The sequence below is a fragment of the Protopterus annectens genome, chromosome 4.part1, assembly GCF_019279795.1.
Source record: "Protopterus annectens isolate FY-2018-M chromosome 4.part1, PAN1.0, whole genome shotgun sequence".
NCBI classification, from domain to species: Eukaryota; Metazoa; Chordata; order Ceratodontiformes; family Protopteridae; genus Protopterus; species Protopterus annectens.
The window spans coordinates 907,591,137-907,606,970 of NC_056734.1; positions in this window are offsets into that span (position 1 = coordinate 907,591,137).

The following is a 15,834-nucleotide window of genomic DNA, read 5'->3' on the forward strand; positions in this document are numbered from 1 at the left end:
TAACACTTCTTCAAGTAATGTCCACAACACAAAGTAGGATAAACGAACAATCCTTTTACTCTATACAAACATGACAACAGACAACTGCCAGTACTCAGTATAGTGTTACATGCTACTGTAACACGCACATGTACCAGAATATACCTAGATAGTGTTTTGAAGCCTGAATGTGGCAAGTGTGTGGATGTGGGATGTGTCTGTGTGTGCATTTCCGTATGGGAAACATGTTTGATGTGGCAATCAGGGTACCACAGTACCTGATGCACATTACACCTTTGAACTAATGAGGTTGCCTGCACCCTGTTAGTACAGGTAGAGAAGAGGAAATCAGTAGTAATCAACATAGTGCACTTCTCAAATGTGTACCTGTCATGTGTTGACAGCTACTCATGTAGGGTAATAAATAATGGAAATGGCAGGTGAGCATGTGCATGTGTGGGGGTAGCAGGGTGTGTGTAAATGCATGTGTGACAGAACAGATACATATAGCTGAATCTACATAACAGCACATGATGCGCATTCCCATAGTCAATGGTAGCATGTGATGGTGTGCAGCTGGTACACTTTGGTAAGTAGTATGGGCACAGATAACAATTGAGGACATTCATACAGTTACTGCAGCAGGACTGCTGGGATATACACACAATCATAGTGGAACAGTGAACAGTTACCAGCATGTTACTACTTATACACATCTATGTAGTCACCCTGTCCATCAGCAATGTGTTTACCTGTTCCTGCACCAATGTTGTAGCATGCAGGAGGTGGCACAGTGTCATAATATGCATAGGGTGTGGGTTAGGTATGCCCAAGCCAGCCACTGGTAACACCAATTGACATGTGTGTGTATGTGTGTTTGTGAGGGGCAGCAGTACAGGGTGAACAGGTGTTGGTGCAGTGTGTGTGTGTATGTGTTTGCCCTAGGTGTTAGATTTCTGCATGTGTGTAACCACGCACACAGTCCCACATAATGGCTGCCATATACAGGGTTTTGTGGACAGCCACAGACTGCACCTGTCAGGTCATCCAGATCAGTGTCTGTGGGCACGGACACTGTACCTGTGCCTGGCAGGGGTGCTACGGGCCGTTTCCGGTACTAACGTAGACTGGGTACTGTTGACTGGACACAGTTCCCTGTTGGGACTGTCCAGAGCCATGTGCACATGGTCTCCTGGGGTGTCCTGATGACAGCACAGACCCAGCATTGCTGGTGCTGGCACTTGAGGTGCTTGAGTGGGCCTGTTGTCGTCCACGGCCACTGCCAGCTGGTGCTGTTGCTGGCATACGGCCACATCGACATCGCAAACGCACACCATCGCCCTGGCCCATGGACATCTGGTTGTGGAGCAGCTGTTGTATGTCCCCACAACGTCTGTCAATGACATCTGTGCAGTTACGGATAGCATTCGCAACGTCACGCATGCCGTCTGTCATGGCTGTGTGACATCCTCTCAGCTCCCTCAGACCCTGTCTGGTGTACCTTTCCATACGTGCCTGTGCCTGCATAACAGTCCGAACCCAGAACGTATGCACACCACTTATTTATCCTGTCCAGTGGACTACAGATACAGGCACATTGTATAACAATAGCAGGAGGCTACTGCAGCACAGGGCAGATTCACATGAAGGCAAGGCATCTGTGGTCATCAGTGTTAAGATGCGTCACATTCACCAAATGCACAGATATTGGCAACATTGTTGCAGACAGTTTAGGTGCAGGTACCCCCCCCCATTCTCCTACACAAGTGGAATTAGTTATGACAGATGACTGTAACATCCCTATCCTCTCACATGTCCAGGTGTGGGCCACCCTCAACATTGCAGAACACATAGCATCACTGTTACGAAATGGTATCCCTGGATGTGTGCTATGTTCACCCCTGGAGGACATAGCACCACATGACAGACTGATATTAATCCCTGGCCATACTACAGGATATGCACCTGAACAGTGCCATACATACACAGTGGTCCCACACCAGTGAGGAGTAACCTCTACTGACCCTGGTAACTACTGCATCATATGCACAACTGGCCTTGTGTTCTAAGCTATGGAAGTTCTAAGTATAGGCAACATGTACAGCAATATTACATATGTATATATTTCAGGACTATGTACACACAACCTATCTCATGGACATACCTATAGATAGTGAACTATGATACATTTGGAGGTGTCACAGTAAACACAGTATTAACCTGCTACTTTGCATTACCTGTGTTTGTGGCAGCTGTTGCTGTGTCAGTGGTGCTGCTTGCTGCTTGCTGTTTGCTGCTGCTGGTTTTGCTGCTGGCTGTCTGTATATTGTTTTTATTTCTCTCTCTGTCTCTCTCTCTTTCTCAGTAGGTTTTGTGCAATGACTGTATTGCATGTGTGGAGTGTGGGTACTGGATGCTTTTGTAGGTATCTGCATAGGTCCATGTGATGGCCTCTGCACCAATTGTAAGGCAGCATTGGCTAATTGCATACAGCCAGTTGTGTACTGATTGAAGCTCTGCACTAGTTGCTAAACTGCTTTGAAATTCCTTTAAGTGTTAATTAGCTTGGGGGGGTTTCTGATAACATTAAAACCTGTGTTGGTTACATTTCTTGTAATCATTTTAAATAGAGTTGCTTGCTACTGAGATTTGTCTGCATACATCAACTGGACATAAGCTGATTTAAGTATATTTCCTGCATTTTATTGTGGTTTTATAATTTGGACTGATTCCTCAGATCTAGCTCTGTTGAAACTGTCTTCCCCACCCCCCTCCCTGTTCTTGGTAGTAGTTTAAATTTGGTGGCTTTTGCAGTGCCCACCCCACTGTAGATTTGATCTAGGACACTCCCCCAGTCCCATCTCTTTACGCATTCTATCTAATAAACCCTTTCTGCACTTGCTTTTAGTCCTTTTTAATTTAATTACTTTTTTTCAAACTGTGTGTGGACTAATATTGCTACATACTCAAGTGAGCCAACTTGCACTGCATGTGAATTGTTTTTACTACTTATTTGCTACTTTTCTGAAAAAAAAAAAATTCTGCTTTTACTGTATTTGTATTTCTTCCTAATTTATTTTGCTTTTGCGTCATCTTAAAAGTACTCAGTTGTATTTATTACTTCTTGGTGCAACTCATTCTAAGCCTTTTAGTTTAAGCACTTGGGCTTCAGACCAGTTGTTTTACATTAAGAAGGTTTGTGGTTTGCACTGTAGTGGCAGGACAGGTAGCTTACATCCTTCTAAGTTGGGAACTGCTGATTGAGGGCTCAGTGTCAGTTATTCTAAAAGTGTATTAATTCTGGTTTAAGCATTTGGGCTTCAGGCCAGTTATTTTACATTAAAAGGGTTCGTGGTCTGCACTCTTGTGGGAGGAGAGGCTGGACTCTGCCCTTCTGAGCTGGGAATTTCTGGTTAAAGGCTTATAGTGCCTGCATATTTGAACTGCTTCTTACTGAAATTGGTACACCTTGTTTGCTGTAGCGTAGACTAGATCCAGGCCTGCTGAATCTAGTTTGTTTGTATAACTTAAGCACTAATCCAGGCATTCTTCAAAGTATTCAATTGTATTTATTACTGCTTGGTAGTAACTTGATTAAAGTGTAGCTATCATTCTAAGTCTTTTGGATTAAGCACTTGGGCTTCAGACCAGTTGTTTTACATTAGGAAGGTTTGTGGCCTGCACTGTGGTGGCAGGACAAGTGGCTTACATCCTTCTAAGTTGGGAACTGCTGATTGAGGGCTCAGTGTCTGTTATTCTAAAAGTGTATTAGTTCTGGTTTAAGCACTTGGGCTTCAGGCCAGTTATTTTACATTAAGAAGGTTTGTGGTCTGCACTCTTGTGGGAGGAGAGGCTGGACTCTGCCCTTCTGAGCTGGGAATTTCTGGTTAAAGGCTTATAGTGCCTGCATATTTCAACTGTTTCTTACTGTAAGTGGTACACCTTGTTTGCTGTAGTCATCTCTTAAAACCTAGTTGCCTCGTGGTTTTGGCATCCTTTCAGGCTTGTTGGCTGTTGGTGAAGCACCCACCAAGAGGAGAAAATGCTGAGAGAAGAAAGGAGCCACTTTTGAGATTTTAAGCATTTTTCCTCTGTTTATTTGCTAAGTTTTTCTGCATAGTTGCCTAGTTTGAGCATTTTCTGGCTTGTTAAACTTGATTTCTGCATTAATAGCTGTATTTAGAGCACAACCAAAAGCTGTTTACTGAATTTCCTGTTTGCACTTAATTTTAAAATCGTTTTTTTCTCAAAACTTGCATATTTTCTGTCTTTGGCCTAGCACTCTTGTGTGGGGTCATTTGCTGTACTGTTATAACTTGATATTACTTGTGCACCTCTGCTATCTCTGAAAAAACAAAAACAAAAAAACAATCTTGCTTTTTTCCCACTTTTCTGAGATTTAAAAAAGTTCAGTTACAGGCTTGCTGTTCTTGAACTGTTTGTAAGTTTCTGTGAGGCCATTTTTGCTTGGGCTAAAGGAAAGTCTCTCTGTTGATCAGTGGCAGTGAAAACATTGAGAAGCTTCCCTGCCCCCGTGGGAGTGGTTACTGACTTGAAACTGTAGTTTTATTGGCCATTTTGGGTCAATTCCTGGCTCTTTCCAGCCCCTGCTATCAAGCACGCTTTAGCGCGGAGTTGCCACTAGAGCAGCATCAGACAGCTGGTTTAACAAGGTTAAACTTTTCTGGCTCCATAAAGTCTGTTCTTCATTTTTCCCTTAGAACTGCTCTACTAGTAATCTAACAGTATATCCCTTAACTAAAAGGTGCAGCATTTGTTCCTAAAAGCTTTTTTTTTCTCAAAAAAAAAAAAAAAGCTCAGCACTTGTCTTAAAAGCATCTTCTTTTCAGGTTTAGCACTTCTGTATTATACAAAGTCCTCACTAGTGAACCCCCAGGAGTACCCACTTCCTTACTAAGTCCTCTCTTATTCAGTTACACCCCTAACTTCTTAATTTCTCTAGCATGTCGAAGGGCCAGATGCTGGCGTCCTCTCCTGTCCAGTTGGTGAATCTGGGAATATTGAGGCAATGTTACAATTGCCTCATGTACACAGACAACCCTCTCCTCCTCCCACATAACACAAATACTTGTGAGAGATGCAGCTATTTGGCCAAACTGGAGGCTGAGCTCTCTCAACTCGGGACTGGCAAGACCAGACAGGAGGAGAAGGCAACTACACACACCACAAAACCAGTCTCACATAAAGCTATTACAACAATGAATCAAACACATAAACACACAAAGACATACTCGGAGGCTCTGAGCAAAAATTTACCTAGACAGCAGAGGCCTCCAAAGCAGACACCCAATCAACTGCCACCTCATGACAAACCACAGGCAACACATAAACCACAAAATCAGTGTGCAAAGCAGTCACAGCCCTTAAGACCAAATACAACACCAAACATACTTGTCATAGGTGACTCCATAGTCAGACACACTGACGTCCCACTCACCAGGCTGAATAAGGAGAGGGTCACAGTATGCTGCCTATCGGGTGCTAGAATCCGCCACATAACACAAGCACTCGGGTCACTCCACAGCAAGTACAAATATGACACAGTCATTGTCCATGCTGGTGTGAACGACCTGAGACGTACCTCCCTAGACTACATGAAAAGAGACATAGAGGAGCTCTCTGATTATGTAGCCCAGGCAGGTATGACCCTGACCCTGAGCAGTATCCTTCCTTCACCAAGAATGATGCCACAACATAGAGACAAGATGATCAGCTTTAACAATTGGCTTAATTTCTGGTGTCATTCAAAGGAGATCCAGTGTCTGTCTGCCTGGGATGACATGCTTGACAAGCCACGCTGTTCGCAAGGGACGGCTTGCACCTGTCACCCTGGGATTCCGGATATTGGCTAAGGCTCTTGCCACCCCATAGTGCCTTTTTAGGCAAGGCTCAAATTCTAAACCTACCACCCTAGAAAACAAAAATGGGAAGAAACTAAGGGTAATGCTGCTCAATGCCAGAAGTCTAAATCTCAAAATGCACGCACTCAAGGCCCTTCTCAGTATGGAGAACATCGATGTCTGTGCTGTAACTGAAACCTGGTTCAAGGCTCCTGAGAGCACCCCGCACTATCAGGTTTTACCTCATATCATGTGTTCGGCCCCAAACGGACCACACCACAAAAGGAGGGTGTATCCATATTCATCAAGGATACCCACACCTCCAGGTTGGTGGCAATGCACGAAGCATTGGAAACCATCCAGGTGCAATTAACCATAGGCAAAACTGCTCTACAATTTGTAGCATGCTACAGGCCACCCTCTCAAACTCAGGAACCCCACACAGCCTTCCTGAAGACACTGGAGGGTATAAATGTATCTCCAAACACCATTATATTGGGTGACTTCAACTACCTGAATATAGACTGGGAACATTACTCAAGCCCCAACTTTTTAGCCCAAAGGTTCCTGGAGTTCATAAATTCAAATGCCATGGAGCAACTAGTCACCGTTCCCACAAGAGGAGAAAATATACTAGATCTCATCATCACAAACATGGGGACAAAATGATTCACACCGGAAGTATATCCCTCATTGGTGAGATCAGATCATAAACTAATCTCACTGGAAATCCACATCCCGCCCTCACCCCAAACAAAAAAGACCACAGTGAAGAACTTCTCTAAAGCAAACTTCACACTACTCAAGACTGGTGTGGTATCCTTCAAGGTCCCCCGAGCCAGTGGAAACCACAACCCAAGCTGCGTAAGCCCTTACAAATGCCTTCTACGAACACCTCCAGGACTGCATGGATCAGGCAATCCCTAATAAAACCAAGACTCTTTCCACCAAGGGCAAACGTCCAGTCTGGTGGACCCCAGCCATAAACAAACTTTACAATAAGAGGAGAAAGCTGTTACATGATAGAGCAAAATCCATAAAAGAGAAGACACCCTTGATCATTATTAGTAAAAAAATATGAGCACTCATAACATCATCCAAGGCCAAATTTGAGAGAAAAATTGCCATAGATTCAAAAGACAATCATAAGGCCTTCTTCAGCTATGTTAGAAACCTGGGTGGAATCTCCCAGATATGCTCAGAATTAATCCAAAATGATACAAAAATCACTGAACCCACAGACATTGCCAACATACTGGCAGACAGGTTCAGTGCAAACTTCACCCCCCTCTCCCCTCCCAAAAGGAGAGATAACTATCCCAGCGGAGTGTAGCCTCCCAGACATCTCAAATGCGCAGGTAAAAGCTGCTCTCTCTAAAGCTAAAAACACAGCATCAATGGGACCGGATGGTGTCCCCGGCTGTGTGCTACACGAACTCAATGAGGAACTAAACCGCACATAAGGCAGCTGTTTAATCTTAGCCTTACCACAGGATATGTGCCCAAGGAGTGGCGTACGGCAACTGTGGTCCCACTCCACAAAGGCGGTGCCTCTACGGACCCTGGTAATTACCACCCCATAAGCTTAACAAGCCTGGTCTGCAAAGCTATGGAGAGGATCATAATGGAACTCATAAACAAAGACATAGGGGACTTGCAGACATTGGACCCGACCCAGTTTGGCTTTGTCAAGGGCAGATCATGCCTTTTGAACTTGGTCGACTTCTTCAAAACATTCACCAAGGCCATTGATGAGGGAAAGGCAGTCCATACAGCCTACCTTGACCTTGCAAAAGCTTTCGACACAATACCCCACTCAGGTATTATAGAGAAACTTACCAGCTTAAATGTAAACCCATATGTCACAAGATGGGTTGCAAACTGGCTAAAGGACAGAACCCACAGGGTTAGAGTTGCTGGCACCATGTCAGACTCCAAGCCGGTCACAAGTGGTGTCCCACAGGGCTCAGTCCTTGGCCCCCTGTTGTTCGGCATCTACTTCTCAGAAGTACAGGCAAACATAGGAGGACTATGGCTGACAAAGTTTGCAGATGACTGCAAACTGGGCGCCATAGTGGAAAGTACATCGGACACAGATATCCTTCAGAGGGGTCTCACGGAAACTGATAGCTGGTGCCAGAGCCATGGCCTGAAGTTAAATGCCAAAAAGTGTATAGTCATACCCTTCGGGAAAAACAAGGTAACCCCAAGCTACCATATAGGTGGCAATCCACTAAGCACAGAAGAGGTTATCAGGGACCTGGGGACCCAGGTTGACAGTGGCCTTTCTTTTGACAATCACGTTGCTAAAGTGGTTAGAAAGACCTTCTACATTGCCCACCTGATCATGAAGGGATTCACATCCAGATCAAGTGAGGTCATTGTTCCCCTGTACTCTTCACTTATCAGACCAATGATCAAGTACAATGCCCCATTCGGGATGTATCTCACCCGACACCTGCAGCAATTGGAGAGACCCCAAAAGTTCCTCACCAAAAGGATAAAGGGATTCCAAAATCTGTCATATGCTGCCAGACTGAAGAAAGTCCAGCTGTATTCAGTCGCATACCGTCTGCTCAGAGGTGACCTGTGCATGACATACAAGGCCATGTCCAACCCGGAATTAATGGACATGCTCCACCTCAAAAAATCCAAATCTACCAGATCCACTAGAGCAAGCGACTTAAACCTTAGCACGGATATAAATAAGACATGCTGGAGGGATAGATTTGTCACTCAGAGACTTCCTATGCTGTGGAATAAAATCCCGGTCCATGTGAGGCAGAGCACCTCGCTGGCTCTGTTCAAGAGAAATCTTGACCGGTGGATGGGAGATCGTAGGTTTACCCCGGGAATCATCTCTGTGTCACTGCTGGACAGAGGCACAACAAACTAATGGGCACAATATTTTTTAACATAAGGGGTGGCGTAAGCCACAAAACTTTGGGCTGGGCTTATAAATGCCTTAGGGCAGATAGCCTAGTATAAACCTATGAACCTGTGAACCTATGTCTCACTGTGATTTCAGGACAGTGCTATAAAAGGGTATGTGAGATAGGCATTGCCCTTTCAGATTGTAAGGGCATGGACCATGCTGGTATGCTGTTGACATTGTTCTGTGAGTGTGAAGGTTAGTACATCTCTCATGCTTCATGCTGTGTTGTGAATTCAGGTTGCTGCATTTCTCTCGCCTGTTCCCTGTAGTGAGTGTGTATGCATACTGACACCTACAACTATATTTCATATGTATTGCTATATATACATATGTGTACATATACATACTTTCATATATGTACATTAGCTGACAATATTGGGTACAAGCTAACAATTTGCAGGGCTGTTTCTGTTAACACTACACTAGTATGGGAATCCAGTAATTGGGACAGTAAAAGTCTGCCTGACATGCTTTGGGTAGTACACATACTATATTGCCTTTATCTTCATTCCTACTATTACATGTTCCACTTATTTAGCACTATATTCCTGTATGAGAGTCATGGCTTACTGGTAGGTCATACAGACTAGTGTTACAATGGTCTTGTGGTAGGGCCTACTAGTATGCTTATATTTTGCTTTCAAATTGAGTATAGGGCCTATCAATCAGAGTGCTGGGGGCACCTTTAAGCAGTAAAAGGGGTTAGTAGGTCTCACAGGAGTCAGGCTGTGTTGCAGATTCTGGTTGCTGCATTTATCTTCAGTTTCCTGTAGTGAGTGTGTATGGATACTGACACCTACCACTATATTTCATATGTATTAATATATATATATATATATATGTATGTATGTGTACATATACATACTTTCATATATGTACATTACCTTACATTATTATGTACAAGCTAACAATTAGCAGGGCTGTTACTGTTAACACGAAACTAGTATGGGAATACAGTTGTTCAGGCATTACAATTCTACCTGACATGCTTTGGGTAGTACACATGCTATATTACCTTTATATTGATTCCTACTATTACATGTAATATTTATTTCAGCACTATGTTCTTGTATGAGAGTTATGTCTTAGTGGTAGGTCATACAGACTAGTGTTACCAAGGTCCTGGGTTTGAAACTGACAGTAGGGATTTTTTCTTTAAAACTGAGTATAGGACCTGTCAATCAAAGTGCTGAAGGCACCTTTACGCAGTTAAAAGGGTTATTAAGTCTCACAGTAGTCAGGCTGTGTTGTAGATTGTGGTTGCTGCATTTATTTTCACTGTTTCCTGTAGTGAGTGTGTGTGAATACTGACACCTACCACTATATTTCACATGTATTAATATATATATATATATATATATATATATATATATATATATATATATATATATGTGTGTATACATATGTGTACATATAATACTTTCATATATGAACATTACCACACATTATTATGTGCAAGCTAACAATTAGCAGGGCTGTTTCCGTGAACACTAAACTAGTGTGGGAATCCAGTAATTCAGGCATTAAAATCTACCTGACATGCTTTGGGTAGTACACATCCTATATTACCTTTCTATTGATTCCTACTATTACATGTTATATATATTTTAGCACTATGCTTTTGTATGAGAGTCATGGCTTAGTTGTAGGTCAGACAGACTAATGTTACCAAGGTCCTGGGTTCGAGACTGACAATGGATATTTATTTTTCTTTCGGAATGAGTACAGGACCTGTCAATCAAAAGTGCCAAAGGCACTTTTAAGCATTTAAAACCAGGTCTGCGCTCGTTTGCGCGGAGCTCACGCATGCGCACTGGCGTTTAGCTCCGCGCACACAAGCGCACACCCGCGCTATTTTCTTTGAAAGAAAAGAAAAAAATGGTGACAGGAAAGTGGTGAAAAAGGGGTCACAAAGAGGGTAAGACAGTAGGGAAACAAGCTTGGTATTTGCAGGAAGGATGTAGGTGAGACCCATAGCTGCCCATGTCTTTCTCAGCAACAGCTGTGCATTTGTATGCAATTTGGTGTGACATTTTGAACCTTCCACCCCTGAGAGAGGTGTCAGGACAACATTAATACCTGTTGTACAGCCAATTGTAATTAACAGTTTTGATGTCCAGCGGACATGTGTGCAACATGGACAGCTATGTATGGGGCGTAATTTTTTTGTGGGTACAGAGTGCCCCTTTTTTTTTATCAGGTGAGAGTGGTATGTCAGGTGAGGTAGTCGGCATAGCTGGGGAGGTAGGTTGGTAAGTTAACAGACAAGACAGACAAGACGCATACAGGGGCAGTGTATGACACATGTGGGGGGTTACACAATTGACGGGGACGGAGGTTGGGATATCCATGGCACATGAGCCCACAGATGGCAACAGTGGAACTGATATCCCCACCCATAGGCAGTTGCCACTGTTCCTTCACAGCCCAGGACGGGGCTGTGCTGGGGGCTGTGCAGGCGGGACAATGGGCAAGCCTGTAAGCTGTGCCACCTGGGCCTCAAGCTGGCATAGGGGCCCAAGAACAGAGTCTTGTATCTCCCTTCGCACCACAGACCGGACACCTTGGAGGGTGAGTGGACGTGCTCCTCCGGCCACGCTTGCAGAGGGGGATTGGGCCCCATCACCTGCAGTGCTTCCACCCGAAGGTAGCACAGGGCCACCGGAGGAGGGTCCAGCCTGGGCACTAGTGCCAGGTGCAGTCGCCAGCTGAGGTGGGAGAGGTGGGTCCACTGGGACCTGTCTTCCCAAGCATTCTAGGTTTGTGTGTATGTTATGTTAGTTTGGGTTAGTGGCATATTATTCCATTCAGATTAGTTGTAACAGCATGCATTGGTATTCCCATTAAACAAACACCCAGATATTAACACCATTGAACAATGGGCATATCAATATCACATGCATTGTTTCAACAGAAATACACAATTGAACAACATGCAGGGTTGATTAATGGCAACAGGCCATCAGGTTTGCCGGTTTGCAGGTATGACCAGGGCACATGCAACAAGAGACATGCATATATTTTTGAAACAGGACAAATGTCCATGGTTAATGAAATGTTCACATACCAATATTTAGTGTTTTTTAATTTGCAATTATAGGGTGGGGTGGAGAAAGAAAATGATGACACATTCATAAATTATACATTGATATACATTTGTAATAGAAACACAATTAACTTGTCGGTGATACTTTCCAAATGATTCTTACTTGACTGTCATGCTAGACCTGTTACAGATACATCACTATCCTAGTTATTTTGAATTTGATCAGATACATCATCCTGCTACACTTTGATGACAGGGCAGGGGACAGCTATGGATGTTTAGTATGTCAGACAATCATTCCTTCTAGCTGCAAATTGCTGACTGTAATCACCATATACAGAGTTTGACCTGAATATTCAAGAGTCAGACACACTGAAATCAGTTTGGGATGTTAAGTTTTAATTCCCACATGCATTTATTTCTGTAGAACCACACTGAAGCTTATATATTCAGGTGCTATTACTATGTTATTCATTGATACATGACCCTTTCTGTCACTCTCACACATCCTGCAATTTCACAGTTCAGGTTGGTACTTCTAGGCTTTGTTCACATATTAGACCTGTGGGGATTCCAACACTTTCCAGCAGCCTCACTTCTGTCATGATTCAGCATTTCAACAGGGGATATATCTCATCTGTGATTACCTCAGCTTCTGAAGCTGTACTCTTGAGACTACTGCAGGTTATACTACATTTAATTAATGGTGGGACATCTGTATTACAGCACTGTTTATTTCTATCACTTATATTTCCAGTTTCACTTGCATACTGATGAACTTGTTGCAGCCATACCTGCAGACTTTTACTTGCTGCTTGCACATTGTATTACTTTTACTCAATACACTGCAGTGTTCTGCTATGTGCTACACTATAATATTTATTTACAAGTACTAGCTGGGGTTACTAACCTGCATGGTGGCACAGCCGCACCAGTCTGCGCTCATGTGCCATTCGATTCGCAGAGCGGACACCTGCAGCTGTAATACAAAACAAGTAATATTGGAATACACATCTCCTTGGTATCAGCTAGTTGAATTCCTTACATACATAAGTAAAATGTAACTTACTCAGTAGTGGGGCGTTGGGCATATCCTGGGCCTCCTGGATCCATTGGGTCAACTGGTCTTGCTTACGTCGCTTCAGGTCCGCATGGTGGTGACGGACCTGCTCACCAGTGCGTGGAATGCCAGTAGCACTGGTCAGATCATGAGCCAACTGGTCCCATGCCTCCGCCCTGTACGCTCCCCATGAGACCTGGCCCTGCATGAGTTGGGCCTCATGATGGTGAACTAGGAGCCAGACCATGTATCTGGATTCCTCAATGCCCCACCGCTGTGCTCGAAAGCAACATCCCTCCCCTACTCCACTCATTCTGCTTGCAGGTCTATTCTACAATCATTTATGCTGTGTATTCCCACCTATGGGGCTTATATATGCTGATTTTCCCGCACATTTCTATGATTGGCCGGTTTAGAATTGTATCTACTTCACAGAAACTGCTTTATCATGCTCCATTTTGGCTTATATCCTATTTATATGCTATTTCTGCATTTCTATGTACTGCTGTCATGGCTTAGTGGTTTAGTACCTTGACTCTAGTGCATGGTATCCTGGGTTCGAATCTGACCACTGAATTTAAAATTTTATGACTGTCTAGAAATTACTTCAGGACCTGTCAATCAATCATGCCAAAAGCACTTTTAAACACTTTAAAACCAGGTCTGCGCTCGTTTGCTGAGCTCACATGCGCACCGGTTAGCTTGTGGGAGCGTCGGCAAGCAAACGGTGTGCTGGGTTACACCTTAATTGGCTAGTACCACACATGTTAAACTCAGCACAGCTAGTTGCACACAGTTTGAGCCTGTTAAACCAGTCCTTAGCTATGGGCAAGCAGTTTGCAGTTTGTGAAACACTACTTAGCTACGGGCACTCTGTCTCACTGCAGTTTAGCTATCAGTACATTTCTAAATATTTTTATTATTGTATTACTTGAAAACATGTGCTCCATTTCATTCCATTTTACAAAAGGGAATACTTTTACATTTGTACAATACTGTCAGGGGCCTTTTTAGTGCTTATTTACAAAAAAAAAAAGAGGTTGTTGTGTGGGCTCGAACCTTGCCTGCCTGCCCTCAAGCTGACAACTCTACCGCTATGCTATTACTTCTTGGCTTACTTTGCATATTTAGTTCTTATATCCTTTTCCACTTATTGCTAACTGCAGTTGCGCTAGTAGCACACCCGCGCACACGAGCACACACAGTAGCACACATTTACGGGGTTTAAAAAAATAAAACAGTTTTTATTTTCATTTTACAACATCTGTTCACTTTTTACATTGCTGGTCTGTGGGGGCATGTGTTGTGTAGTGTGGTTATTCACATTTCCATGGCTTCCCTCGTGGCTGTTTACTTTCAGCCATTCTAGACTTCTGGGGGCGTGTCTATGGACACGCCCCCTACTCTCTTACATGGACCGTGTAAGAGTTACGGTGTGATTCAGCATGCCTCATGCACCTCATGCATATGCATGACATGCTGACATCACACTGTTTAACTGCAGCCTCCGTGTAAGAGTTATAACTCTTACACGGAGGCTTCCTGAATCTGGCCCTATGTGTATCTAGTTTACAATATGCATTAGGCAAACTATCAGAGTCACATGTGTAAAAGCTCTCATACGAGGTATTCATACTTTCATCACTATTAATTATATCCGTTCCAATATGATGGTCACTAAAAAAATACTTCAAATGTAGTTTCCTACTAAATTTAAATACATCCCATTTGATATCATGATTTCTAGAGAATACAGTAAAATAATCTTTAAACCAACTGCATGCCCTGCTCTTACTAATATCTTACCATTCTACACTCTGCACAGACCCCTTAGATCTGCCCAACAAAATCTACTTTCTGTATATAAACCAAAACGTCCCCCTGGACAGTTTCTCCTTTCCTATTCATTAGCCAAAAAATGGAACTCCCTCCCACCCCTGCTAAGAATCACTACAAGCTTCGAACTCTTCATATCCCAGCTCCACTCCCACCTCTCCCAAAACTGGAAATGTAATTGCATTCTTCCTACCTAACTCCTCCTAATGTCGCTTATACATGTACTCCCTCATGCACATGCTTATACATGTACTCCCTCATGCACATGCTTATACATGTACTCCCTCATGCACATGCTTATACATGTACTCCCTCATGCACATGCTTATACATGTACTCCCTCATGCACATGCTTATACATGTACTCCCTCATGCACATGCTATTTTCTTCCCTACAACTGCCTTGCTCTGAATCTAAAGAATGGTTACCATGTAAATATTGTACATAGCTCACTATCCCTTCTCTCTGTTAATTTTGTTCTCCTTTTTCTTCCTTTCTTTGTGCACCTTTTCAGTTTGATACAACTCCATATATAATTTTACATTTGTTTTCTAAAACATTTATAATTGTATGTATAATTGCATAAATGTATGCTTGTTTTAATTGTATGTAATACGGAGCTTTTCTCCCCGGGCCTAAATGTAAAACTCTATGCTTGTTTTAATTGTATGTAATATGGAGCTTTTCTACATGGGCCTCCACTGAAAATGGGCCCTCGGGGCCCAGTGGACCTCCCTGGTTATCAAACTGGAAATAAATAAATAAACTTTAAACCGCGGTTTAAAACCGCCATTTCACAGTCAAATCATGTCCTGATAAATTAATAACATAACTGTCCTGAGAGGATAAGAAGTTATCTTTTACCTCTTTTGTATCCCCTCTGGGGATAAAAGTCCCTTTGATAGTATTCTTGTTGTTTGCGAGTCCTTTTTGTACCCTGTTTACCTCCCCTGAAACTGTTGTTGACATGCCGAAAAGTTTGCTGAAAAAGTTCCGTTTGTTGTGCAGGCGGTAAAACAGGGTACTCTTCTTGAACATCCAACTCTTCTTCCCCCGATGTAAAATGTCCATCTGAAAATGAAGAGTTATATGCATACAAGCCATCTTCCTGCTTTT